Raw genomic sequence first — 12,432 nt, 5'->3', positions numbered from 1 at the left:
AACACCCGTAATAGAGAAAAACAAATTTAATTACAGCAGCGGAAAAGAGAAACCTCTTCAACTTCGAAACAAATTATACCGTTAATAAATGCGGCTCTTGCTTTTGAACAAGCGACAACAAAGTCACCGAATGCCGCACTGTTGAAGTTTGGTAGCGTAACAATATTAATACAGCTGTCGTTAGTGACCCTTTAAGATACATGCGGGTAGGAACCGCAATAGAATGATCCCGTGTTTTAAAATGCATTATTTGTGATTCTGTAAGCCAAATTCGGAGATTTGGAGCAAGAGAGCTTATTTAGCATTGACGCGATTTGTTTCCTGGCTAACTGCTTCCATCTGGTGCAATATGAACAAATGCCAGGGGGCAGTTTGGATCGACTAACGTGCGATGAGGTGAAAATCTTTATATCGCGGTGGATCGAAGCCCTCCACTATTGGACCTCTGTCTCCCGCCCTTCTTCCACTCCATCTTCCTCCCTTCCTTTACGGCGCGATACATATGTCCGCGGAGAATTATGACATATACTGCGCCTTTTCTTTCCTGTAAATCAATTTCAAACGCCACTGATTCCTGTACTAACTCCTAGACATCTGGGTCTGCTTCTGGTCGTGCGGAGCGGCGTTCGAGGAAGCGGCAAATCAAAGGCACTGCACGGACGCCTGGATCGGACGCCCAGCGGGGTTAGCTTCGTATATGCATGAATCGCCTGGTTACACCACGTTACACGTTACCGGTTACACGTTACACCGCGCACCCCTTGTCGAACACAACCAGCATTACATAGAATCTAACAAAGCTCAGCGACGTTCTATAATTTGTTTACAGGAAAGGAAAGCCGCAGTATATGCCGCTCGCGGAATCTCGCTATCATACTCGCGGAAGACAAGGGGAATTATGATGAGCGTTTCACGATCTGGAGCGTGGCGCGAATCTCCTTGGTGCCACGCACCAATCTTGAAATGCTCAAATTTATTCCCTTTGTCTGAGGGTGAGTGTAAGCAGCAGCAAACAATTGATCATGTTTTTTTACAATGTTGGAAAGGAGTATATTTCTGGGATGTATTACAACCGACCATAAAGAATTTTCCAATAAACTCGCACGGCATTCGATACTTAAGCATAGAGAATGAGGATGGGGTTCCATTTGACGTGATTATGCTCATGGGCCTCCACTGTATATGGCGCTTCAGAATGGCAGGCTATCAGACTATGTAAGAGGGACTGTGGCTGTCTATGACCAAGGCCGGCCGGAAAATCCTGGAGAACCTGGGAATTGGATATCAAAGCGGGGAGCACACGCAGCTCCCTCCCCCCCCCCCCCAATGAGATCAGGCGCAATATCAGAGTGGACTCGGTACCGAACATGCACACGGAATATACCAAAGGGAGGAGAGCAGCGAGAGCCAAGGCGCTGATAGACCAGCACGCGGCCGACACACACGCACGCTACGTTGACGCGGCTGAGTATGCCAAGATACACGGGTTCACGACGGTCGTCGTCGACGCGACCGGCACCGTTCGCACGACGGCCAGCACGAGATGCACCAAGGCAGAGCAAGCGGAGGTGGCCATCGCCGACCGCGACTGCCACACAGTGCTATGCGACTCGAGGCAGGCGGTGAGAAATTACGCCAAAGGCAGGATAGCGAAAGAAGGTGCGCATACTACAGGCAGCCAAAAACGACGCAATCAAGAGGCGCGCGCGCTAACGGACCGCGCCTCGGTCGACTGGCCGCTGTGGTTCAGCGCCAAAGGCAGAATGACCGACCACAACGAAATAACCAATGCGTTCCGCCTAGCTCGCAGAACTCTTCCACCCCCTTGCTCGGGGCTCAGTCGAAACCAAGCCGTTTTATTCAGACAGCTACAGATGGGCTCATTCCCCAGCCCGTCGCTGATGCACAGACGCACCCGACAGACAAATGCAGAGTCTGCCGAACGGAGACGGCTGGCTTCGCACACATTCTGTGGAATTGCAACAAGCACCAGGAAGAAAAGTCTGGGAGGACCCCGCCGCGACTGGAAGCAGCCGCATGGAGCAACAGTCAAGACGAACAACTCTGGGCTGTCCAGCAGGTCATCAAGGCGCTGGCCCGGCAGGGAACCAGCGAGCCGGCCACGGCGAGCGGGGACCCAGGCCGCGCGGCCGGTGCCCAGAGCACGACGTAGGCCCCGTTCGGAGCGCGCGCGCTAGCGCGCTTTCTTCTGCAGGCCCAAATAAACGTTTTACCAATCCAAATCAACGAAGTATGGAGTGGTTTATTGCCGTAAAAAAACTGGCTGCAAAACCTGCCGAAGGGCTCTCATGGGTAGAGGCTTTGTTGTCACTGCGGGAGTTTAATGTGACGAGGCCAGTCTGACGCTGGCTGATCATGAAGTTCATTCAGGTAATTAATTGCCTTGTGTGTCTATTTCATGTTTTGATCGAAGTTTCGTGTTATATGTCACATGCCAAAACCAGGCAATAAAGAAAAAGCTCGGGTGTGGCGCAGTTGGGTAAACCGCTAGACTGGGGATCCAAAGGATGGGGGTTCGATTCCCGGTGGAGGCAACATTTATGTATTTTTAACTATCTTCCTCATGGTAAACAAGAAAAATTATGTGCGTCAGGGTCTATGACGTCATCAGGTCATGACGTCCCAATGTCGTGATATGCCGCGGAATCTCGTGCAAAGTGTGACAGTTCTCGCGAACGGACGACAGTATGAGCCATTAAGGCTTTCGCCTTAATATACTGCTTGGAAAGCTCACCGCTTCGTCTCCTTCAGCTGCCCGCCGTAGGCGATGACGGTCCTGATGAAGGTAATCGCCTCCGTCGCCACAGCTCCGGCAAGGCGGTACGCAGCCGACTCATCGGCCTCGAGCCTACTTTGCACCTGCGCATGAAGACCACCAGCAAGGAAGGAATGAACTAAACGAAATGCTCGTCATGATCAAGCCATCTGTCCGGGTGTCGGCGGAGGTTTTGGCAGTGCTGCATTACGATGGCTGACAGCAGTAGCATCTGCTCTTGTGGGATGCATAACGGGTTTCATCCGGACCTCGGCAACCACTATGGGCCGGATCAACGTCCAAAATTGTCCCTTTATTACTGACATACTGCTGCGCGCTGTTTAAAAATGGACAACTCCAATTACTTTATGCACTATCGGGAATAGGAGCCTTCCTGGCTGAGTTGATGCATGTTCGGTGGCAGAATACGCGCTTTGTGCTGAGAACAATAGGTTTAGGTCATTTTTCCCAGCCACAGCATCCGAACTTGTGATGTCGATACTGATAATGACTCTGTTACATTGTTTCGTAGTCAAAAGCACTGTGGCGCAGCTCCTGTAGTCCGCCTCAAAGAAATCAATCCCAAAGGCCCTGCAACATGCTTATGTAAATGGTGGATGCTGGCAAGACTAGTATTTCCTCTTTCCGCTGTTTCTAGTTTTAAGAAGCTGAGTTTTCATTTAGAATAACTTGTTTGGCATGATGTCTTGGTGTCAAAGCACACCGTAGTTAGTTTGCCCTCCTTATTTGTTTATTTATTTATTTATTTATTTATTTATTTATTTATTTATTTATTTATTTATTAGTACCTCACAGGCCCCGAAGAGCATTGGGTGAGGGGGGCAAATCGGTACAAGAATATCGTACAAGAACGCGGTACAAGTCAAATACAAGAAAGGAACAAGAAATTTATACAAAACCGAGTTAAAATAACATCAGACACGAGACACGAAAAACAACGTTAAGAACAAATGAAACTGTTGTACATTTCGAACATCACTATGGCAATAGATGTATACATAGATGTTTTTTAAACTCACCAGGATCAATGAAAGAGATTATGTTGTCAGGAAGATCATTCCAGAGTTTTATTGCTCTAGGTAATGCAGAGGAATTAAACGACAGGGTCTTCCCATATATCCGGTTGAAGCTGAGTTGATTGTGTAAGCGTTGTGAAGAGCGGAAAGGTGATGCCAGATGTAACAACGAAGGACGGGTGTGAACATATTTATGGAATAAACACAGAAGTGAAATAGAGCGACGAATTTCAAGTATCTGTATGTCAAAGGTTTTTAAGCTGGGATACACTTGCGAGGGGACTATAATTGCTAAAAATGTACCGGGCAGCTCTGCTTTGAATGGACTCGAGCATATCTATGAGATATTTCTGATGGGGAGACCATATAGGTGAGATACATTCCAGCTGTGGGCGAACAAATGTAAAATATGCAAGTTTTTGAACGGAGCTAGGTGAGTTTCGAAGGTTCCGGCGTATGAAACCCAATGTCCTCGACGCTTTGTTGCAGACTGCAGAAATATGAGAAGACTATGAAAGATTTGGTGTGAACTGAATTCCAAGGTATTTGTACGACGTAACCCTTGATAGAGAGGTATTATTTATAGAGTATATGAAGTTAGAAACAACATGCTTGCGGCTAAAAGTCATTGATTTACATTTATTAGGGTTAAGAATCATTTGCCAGTTTTGACACCAATCAACAATAGTGTCAAGGTCATTTTGAACGGTCAGGTGATCAGTCTCAGAAGCGATCTTACGGTAAACAACACAGTCGTCTGCGAAAAGACGTAAACGGGATGAAATGTTAGTGGGAAGGTCGTTAATGTAGATTAGAAAAAGTAAGGGTCCAAGTACGCTTCCCTGTGGTACGCCTGAGGTTACGTCACATAGGGATGAGGAAGAGCCGTTGACAACTGTGAATTGCTGACGTAATGAGAGAAAGTTTCGAAGCCAAGATAATGTGAGGGAATCAAGGGAAAGGGTAGATAATTTTGTAAAAAGCCGGCCATGTGCAACTCTGTCAAATGCTTTTGAGAAATCTAAAAAAATGCAATCTGTTTGCTGGTTATCATCATGTTGAAATGCAGGTCAGTAGTAAATTCAAATATCTGGGTATCACATGAGTAGCCTTTCCTAAAACCATGCTGATTTGAAAAGAAGAAGTCATTTCGTTCCAGATGGTTGTAAATGTGAGCAGCGATAATATGCTCAAGTAATTTACAGCATATGCATGTTAACGAAATAGGCCGATAGTTATCAGGAGAGGTTTTGTTACCCGTTTTGAAGACAGGGATGACTTTGGCTTTTTTCCAGTCAGTGGGCAGTTCTCCGGAGGACAGTGATTGCTGAAATATATGACACAAAATCTGGCTGGAAATTGAAATGGTGTTTTTAAGTATCTTCGAGTTAATGTTGTCCACTCCGGCAGATGATGATAACTTTAGATTTTTAATTAGTGATGCGATTACTCAGCACTAATGGTGATGGGCTCCATGAATGGGTAGTCAGACTCGAGAACAATTGGCATACTGGAATAATCTTCCTTAGTAAACACTGATGCAAAAAATCTGTTGAACGCAGTTGGACATTCAGTGTCAGCTAGCGGCAAGCTATCAGTATTGTGTAGTTGTATGAGGTCATGTTTACTTTCGTTCCATTCTAAGATGGCCGGTTGATCTAGACTGATCTGCACCCCTCCTCCTAGTCAGCGTAAGCGGTTACAAGACAGCCGCATCTCCCCTGCAACGGGGGAACAAAGAGAGCGCGTACTGTGCTGACCTTGGCGATGGCTGCGGTGACGATGATAAGGCAGGGGACGAGCGCCAGCAGCACCAGTGCCAGCTGCCAGCCGTGCCAGAAGGCGGAGATAAGCGACGCCACCGCGGTTGACAGGAAGAATAGGCACATGCCGATCTTCTCCCCGAGGCCATCATGGATCTTCTCCAGGTCGCTGCAGGGACACGAAAAGAATGAGACAAGATTGACTGTTTAAAAACGAAAGCCTTTGAAGGCTTTCGTTTGCGTCGGCAAAAAGTGACCGCCTGACGCGACCGCCGGATGTTTCATCAAGAAATGCCCGCTGTATGAAGACAGATTAAAGAGGTAAAAGTAACTGATAGTGATGGTTAGCGATTAATAGAGGTTATAGAGATTGGTAGGTGTTATGACTACTAATGACTACTAAAGAGATTTAATAACCCGTATGTCTAGCGGCGACTTGTAACGACTACAATTGATTAAAAATGACTAAAATGCTTCGTAAGGAGTAGTAGTAATTAAATTGAGCTACTGACGACATGTAACGGCTACAAAGACTACTAAGACTGCAAAGACTACAAATGACTTGTAATAACCAAAATACCTAACGACGACTTGTAACGACTACAATTTATTAGAAATCACTAAAAATGCTTAGTAATGAGTAGTAATAACTAAAATGACTACAGATGACTTGTACTGACCGATATGTCTAATGACGACTTGTAACGACTGTGATTAGAAATCATTAAAAATGCTTAGTAGTGTGTAGTAATGCCTAAACTGACTAATAATGACTTGTAATGGTTGGTTGGTTTGTGGAAGAAATGGACATGGGCAGGACATGTAGTGCGAAGAGAGGATAACCGATGGTCGCTGAGGGTAACAAACTGGATTCCAAGGGAAGGAAAGCGTAGCAGGGGGCGGCAGAAAGTTAGGTGGGCGGATGAGATTAAGAAGTTCGCAGGGGTCAAGTGGATGCAGCTAGCACAGAACCGGGTTAAGTGGAGAGATATGGGAGAGGCCTTCGCCCTGCAGTGGGTATAATCAGGCTGATGATGGATGGTGGATGGACCAATATATCTAAAGATGACTTGTAACGACTACAGTTTAGAAATCACTAAAATGCCCAGTAATGTATTGTAATGACTAAAATGACGACTAATGATTTGTAATGACCAATATGTCCAACGACGACTTGTAGCGATTACAACCGATCAGAAAGCGCTAAAAATGCTTAGCAATCAGTAGTAATGACAAAAATGACTACTAATGACTACTACTACCACTAGACTTTCACATTCCCCGCTTAAGAGATAGCTTAAGAGACCCTGTAATTTTTTCATTCCCATCAACATGAGATAAATACAGCGTTCTAACATCGCCGGTTTCATTCGAAACGTGTTTAAATTAGAACTAAGCCCTGGCATCCCGATAACTTTAACTGACGTAAAAAAAAAAATAATATTCGAAAAGTTGTACCGAAAAGAGCTCGAAGTTCTGGGAATTAAAGTTGAAAGAGGCTGGTTAGTAGCGTCTTATTTGGCGATGACATTGCCTAGCTGATTGCATCACTCAATACTGCACTCATCAATACATCACTCAGGTTTACACATTAAAACAAAGAGAAGGACTTGGGGATGGGGTACCAAAATGAATATGAAGGAAAATAAACAATGTTGAAAAATCCGACAAGAGTGGAAAAGTTTAATGTCGGCAGGGAGCTGACAATGCGAAGAAAGTTCATCTTTATAAAGGCAAAATGTGATAACAGGCGCGGAGCCCGAACTCCTACCACTGTTTATACAAAGAGCAGATCCTTGAGCAAAATGTTTGCCTATGCAGGATCACCTACTCCATTCCTTACCTCTACCTCACACCCACGGAGACCTAGCAACTCAGCAGACATCCGCACAGCTTACAAAAGCGCTCTCCTCCTCCCTAAATCAACGCCTACTGAAAACCTACTTCAACTAGGGGTTTACAACGCCTTAGGAGAGCTGGTAGAAGCTCATCTCATTAGTCAGTACCACAGACTCGCACATACCGAAACCAGCCAAATTCTTCTGCGCCGAATTGGGATAAACCTACCCGGTCATACCTCGGCCACGCGCAATCCTCCCACCGCTGTTAGCAACAATCTTTACATTCCGCCTCTTCCCAAAAATACCCACCCGAAGCATAATCGTGAGAGACGGAAAGCTAGAGCCAAGGCTTTGCACAAGCACTACCCTCCTGGCACTCCGGCAGTTTACGTAGACGCTGCCGAATAATCAAACCGACCAGCTTTCGCATTAGCCGTCGTGGATAGATTCCACAACACGATAGTCAGTGCGTCCATTCCAAATTTGTAGGATTCCCTGCCAGCTGAAGAAGCAGCAATTGCCCTAGCAATCACACACTCCTCTGCTGAATATATCCCCCCCCACTCCCCGGCCGCAAACATTCTAGCATCATCCCCTCCACTGAATGACCTCATCACCCTCCTCTGGGTCCTGCCCACAGCGAACACCCAGGCAACACGGCCGCTCACTCCCAAGCCCGAGCACTCGTCAACCGGGCTGAGAGCGACCTGGTGCCTTCGCCTCGCAGTGCCAGAGATCGGCTTCTTAAAGGGCCACTGTCCAGGCAAGGCCCTTTTAAGCAAAGGAGCCCAGTGTTTCGATCAGGTACCGGAGATAGTCTGTGCAAAATGCTACAGTGACACGCGCGCCGCAAAGCATCGAAAATACAATTCAAAGCTCTCTCCTGCTCTCCATTGGGAAGCCAGCTTTCCCGTTTCCTGCGCTGGCCCGACGGGCCACAGTAATGACGTACGTACCTCAAACGACGTCCATTGGTCCGTCTCGCTGACTGGCGGGAGAAGGATGGGTGTCTACCGCTCGCTGCGCGCTTTTCCCTCGCCACGGCCAGACTGAATCTAGTGGCGCGCGCTCCCTCGGCCGTTTTTTTTTTCGCGCTCGCAGAGTGCCACGCCCCACCTCCCGTCAAACGCGGAGGAGGAAGGGGAATTTGTCTTGCGGAGGCTAGACGACCTCGTGCAGGAGAGTGAAAAACCTTTGCGAGGGAACGGAAGGAGAGAAGCATGACAGAATAGGGCGATTGCGGTGGCCTTAACTACGTTATTAGTTACTCTTTTCAAAAACATTTTGCGGCCTTGCGTTCTGGGGGCGAAGTCTCACAGTCACCGATGAAGAAAATATTTTCGACCGGAGGGTGGACAGTAGGCCTTTAACTACCACGACCTCACCGTATTTTATAGACATTCCCGCCTGCTGTACCCTCCTCCGCATAAATCTCTTCCCAAAAGCGACCAGGCTTTCTGGCGCAGACTTCAGACTGCCAGTCTTGACCCCTTTCCTTCTCTCTATTATAAACCGTGGCGAAACCTCTCCTCACTGCCACTTGTGTCCTAGCACCAGAGCCGACTTTACTCACGTCTTCCTGAACTAGCCGAACAAACCCAAGCCCCCGTGGCAAGGGCCAAGACATCAGGAGCGATGGGAGGCTGCCCTGCGCAGCTCGCTGCCGCAGGTACAGCTTCTGACAGTGAGCTGGGCCCGAGGGGTCGCCGAAGCTCAAAAGTGCCCGGCCATCTAGAGCGGCCTGAGGGCCCATCGTCGTCCTGCTCCCTCACTTCCCTTTACCCCCCTCACTTGGTTCTTTTTTTAATCATTACAGTTGCTACCTACCTACCTTGAGCAAAATTTAAAACGATTCGGAGCGATATATAAGAACGAAATTATAGGAGAAAGAGGATAGAAGAAATTACAAAGTGCAAATGCTTGAACAAAATTAAAATATACGGGTGAGAGACAGGAGGAAAAGTGATTGGGAAGTAAATAATAATAATAATAATAATAATAATAATAATAATAATAATAATAATAATAATAATAATAATAATAATAATAATAATAATTGGTTCACAGAAAAGGAAAGGCACAGTATCTGTCACACTTGCTTTGTGGACACCTAAACCGCGCCATAAGGGAAGACAAGGTGGGAGTGAAAGTGGGAAGAGAGAGAAAGAGGAGCCGTAGTGGAGGGCTACGGAGTAATTTCGTAATAGCCTTACAAGAAGCTAGCGGTCCGCCGAAATTACCGGGCTATAAAGCGTTTACTCCCCCTTCGAACGCAGGGACGACGGCGACAGTCCCATTCACAGCGACATTTGTTCAACGCAACATTACTGCTATACAACACACCATAGACAGTTCTAGCGAACAGTACACGCTAAATTGTGCCCAGAAAAAAGGGTGAGGCAAATCTTTTCATACTCAACCTATACAGTCCACCGAAAGACAGAGGGTCAGGAATTCCCGACCTACTGTGTAAAGCAACTCGACTCGCCGCAGGAACGCAGCTCCTTGTGGTGGGCGATTTTAATGCCCACCATTCGGCTTGGGGTTATCGGAAGAACAACCCTAAGGGTACAAAGCTGTGGCAGTCTATTCTTAACGATCCCCAAGAAATCACGCGGGTCGGCAACAGCATTAGCGCAGATACCTCACCCGATCTCACACTAACCAAAAACATTAGCGACGCCTGCTGGTCCAACACCAGAAACACACTAGGGAGCGATCATTACATAATAGGTACAACATTTGACACAACATTTCACAAACTGCACCACATGCGCACAAGCATCACCGATTGGGATAGGTTCAGACGCTTACGAGAGCAAACTGCCCCCAGTCAGATAAACAACCTAACGGAGTGGATTGCTGCACTTAAAGAGGACGTCAAGACCACCACGGTCGAGACGCCGACTGAGGAGCCGCACCAGACGACTGACTCCAAACTCCTCCACATGTGGGAAGCGCATGCCAGCCTAATAAAACGTTGGAAGAGACAGAGACACAATAGAAATCTACGCAAGCGTATAGCGCAACTCGAGCGCCATATCGAAACGTACACTATAGAGCTGCAGGAAAAACAATGGGGCCAAATCTGTGATAATATTGTTACGGGAAATATTCACTGTAAGGCACTTTTCCACACCACTGAGGATGATCACAGCTACCACAGCACAGCACTTGCACAGCACAGCACTCGTCTGCGTCTTCTTCTTCTCGGAGTCTGTCGCACTTCTTTTTCGTCAGCACGGCCAGCGAATACCACACAGTAACACTACCCCCCCTCGGGAAAAGCACAGTCCCGGTGCGTTCTACGTTTGTGAAACAGAACGTGCATAATAAGGCTTTAAGCGGGACACATGCACTATTTCAGAGGATGGCGCTCTGGACGAGGATTTTGGAGGCACAGATTCAACTTCGTATGTGACGTCTGTCACGGGGCGCAAAACTCGGTAAGGGCCTGTGTAACGGGGCAAAAGTTTTTCACACAAGCCCACGCGACGGCACGGGAGCCACAGCAAGACGAGTGACCCAGGACTGTAGTGGACATCACGGTGGCGACTGTCGTACCGGAACTTTTGAGAGTCTTGGGATGCAGAGAGCCTGGCATGAGCTATCTGGCGGGCATCATGAGCGCGGGCTACGGCATCACTGGCGTAAGTACTGGTGGCGTCTGCCGCGGGTAGTGATGTGTCGAAGGGCAGTAACGGGTGTCGGCCAAATAACAGATAAAATGGGGAGTATCCAGCGGTAGAATGGACTGATGAATTGTAGGCGAATGTCACGAAGGGTAAATGAACGTCCCAATCCCGGTGGTCGTCAGACACATACATGGACAGCATGTCTGTGAGGGTACGGTTTAGGCGTTCGGTGAGGCCGTTGGTCTGGGGGTGATAGGCTGTGGTGAATTTGTGACGGACGGAGCACGAACGGAGAATTTCGTCAACTACTCGCGACAGAAAGCAGCGACCACGGTCAGTTAGTAGCTCACGAGGGGCACCATGATGTAGAATCACGTTTTCTAGGAGGAAGTCAGCGACGTCTGTGGCGTAGCTGGTCGGGATGGCTCTGGTAATAGCATACCGCGTAGCATAATCGGTGGCGACGGCGATCCATTTGTTCCCTGAGGCGGAAACTGGAAATGGCCCAAGAAGGTCAACACCTACGCGGGAAAACGGGTCAGTGGGTATGGGGATCGGCTGCAAATGGCCTGAAGGCAAAATTGTGGGTTTCTTTCGACGCTGACACAATTCACATGCGGCAATGTATTGTTGGACGGAGCGATAGAGCCCCGGCCAGTAGAAGCGTCGGCGCAGGCTGTCGTATGTGCGAGAGACACCCAGGTGGCCAGCTGTTGGAGCATCATGAAACTGGTCAAGGATGGTGGAACGCAGATGTTGAGGAACGACGAGCAAAAGGTCTGCGCCGTCTGGTCGCATATTGCGTCGGTATAGGGTGTTCTCGTGGAGTACATATAAGGCAAGAGATGGATCAGGTCGGTCGCAGGTCAGACGGAGGATAATGGAATGGAGTAAAGGATCTAAGTGTTGTTCGTCGGCAATGTTAGAAAAGGCCGACACAGACAAGACACATGCGTCATCGTCAGAGTCGGTAGGGCTAGGGGAATCGACGGGATGACGGGACAAGCAGTCTGCATCTTGGTGAAGCCGGCCGGACTTGTACACGACGGAAAATGTATACTCTTGTAATCGAAGCGCCCAGCGCCCCAAACGGCCTGTAGGATCTTTGAGGGAGGAAAGCCAACACAAGGCATGATGGTCTGTTATAACAGTAAAATGCCGGCCAAACAAATAAGGGCGGAATTTTGTAATAGCCCAAACAAGTGCCAGGCACTCTCGCTCTGTGATAGAGTAATTTTGTTCGGACGTAGATAAGAGGCGGCTGGCATACGCAATCACCCTTGTGCGGCCGTGTTGTCGCTGGGCAAGTATAGCTCCAATGCCATGGCCACTTGCATCGGTGCGGAGTTCAGTATTGGCAGATGGGTTGAAATGGGCCAA

At 48.0% G+C, this 12,432-nt stretch overlaps 1 pseudogene across 1 annotated transcript in view; it reads right to left on the bottom strand.

Annotated features, from left to right (window-relative positions):
• Positions 1-12,432, bottom strand: part of LOC146200765 (phosphatidylcholine translocator ABCB4-like) — a 144,247-nt pseudogene that overhangs the window by 79,675 nt on the left and 52,140 nt on the right. Inside the window, exons 5-6 of the transcript XR_014704681.1 lie at positions 5,574-5,745; positions 2,756-2,880 (exon numbers count right to left, since the gene is read on the bottom strand). The product of XR_014704681.1 is annotated as a phosphatidylcholine translocator ABCB4-like (transcript). The remainder of the gene's footprint in view (positions 1-2,755; positions 2,881-5,573; positions 5,746-12,432) is intronic.

The sequence above is a fragment of the Amblyomma maculatum genome, chromosome 2 (genome assembly GCF_055883805.1).
Source record: "Amblyomma maculatum isolate TAMU_Amacu chromosome 2, ASM5588380v1, whole genome shotgun sequence".
NCBI classification, from domain to species: Eukaryota; Metazoa; Arthropoda; class Arachnida; order Ixodida; family Ixodidae; genus Amblyomma; species Amblyomma maculatum.
Note: the sequence above shows the minus strand (reverse complement) of the source record. Positions and strands in the feature narration are given on the sequence as shown.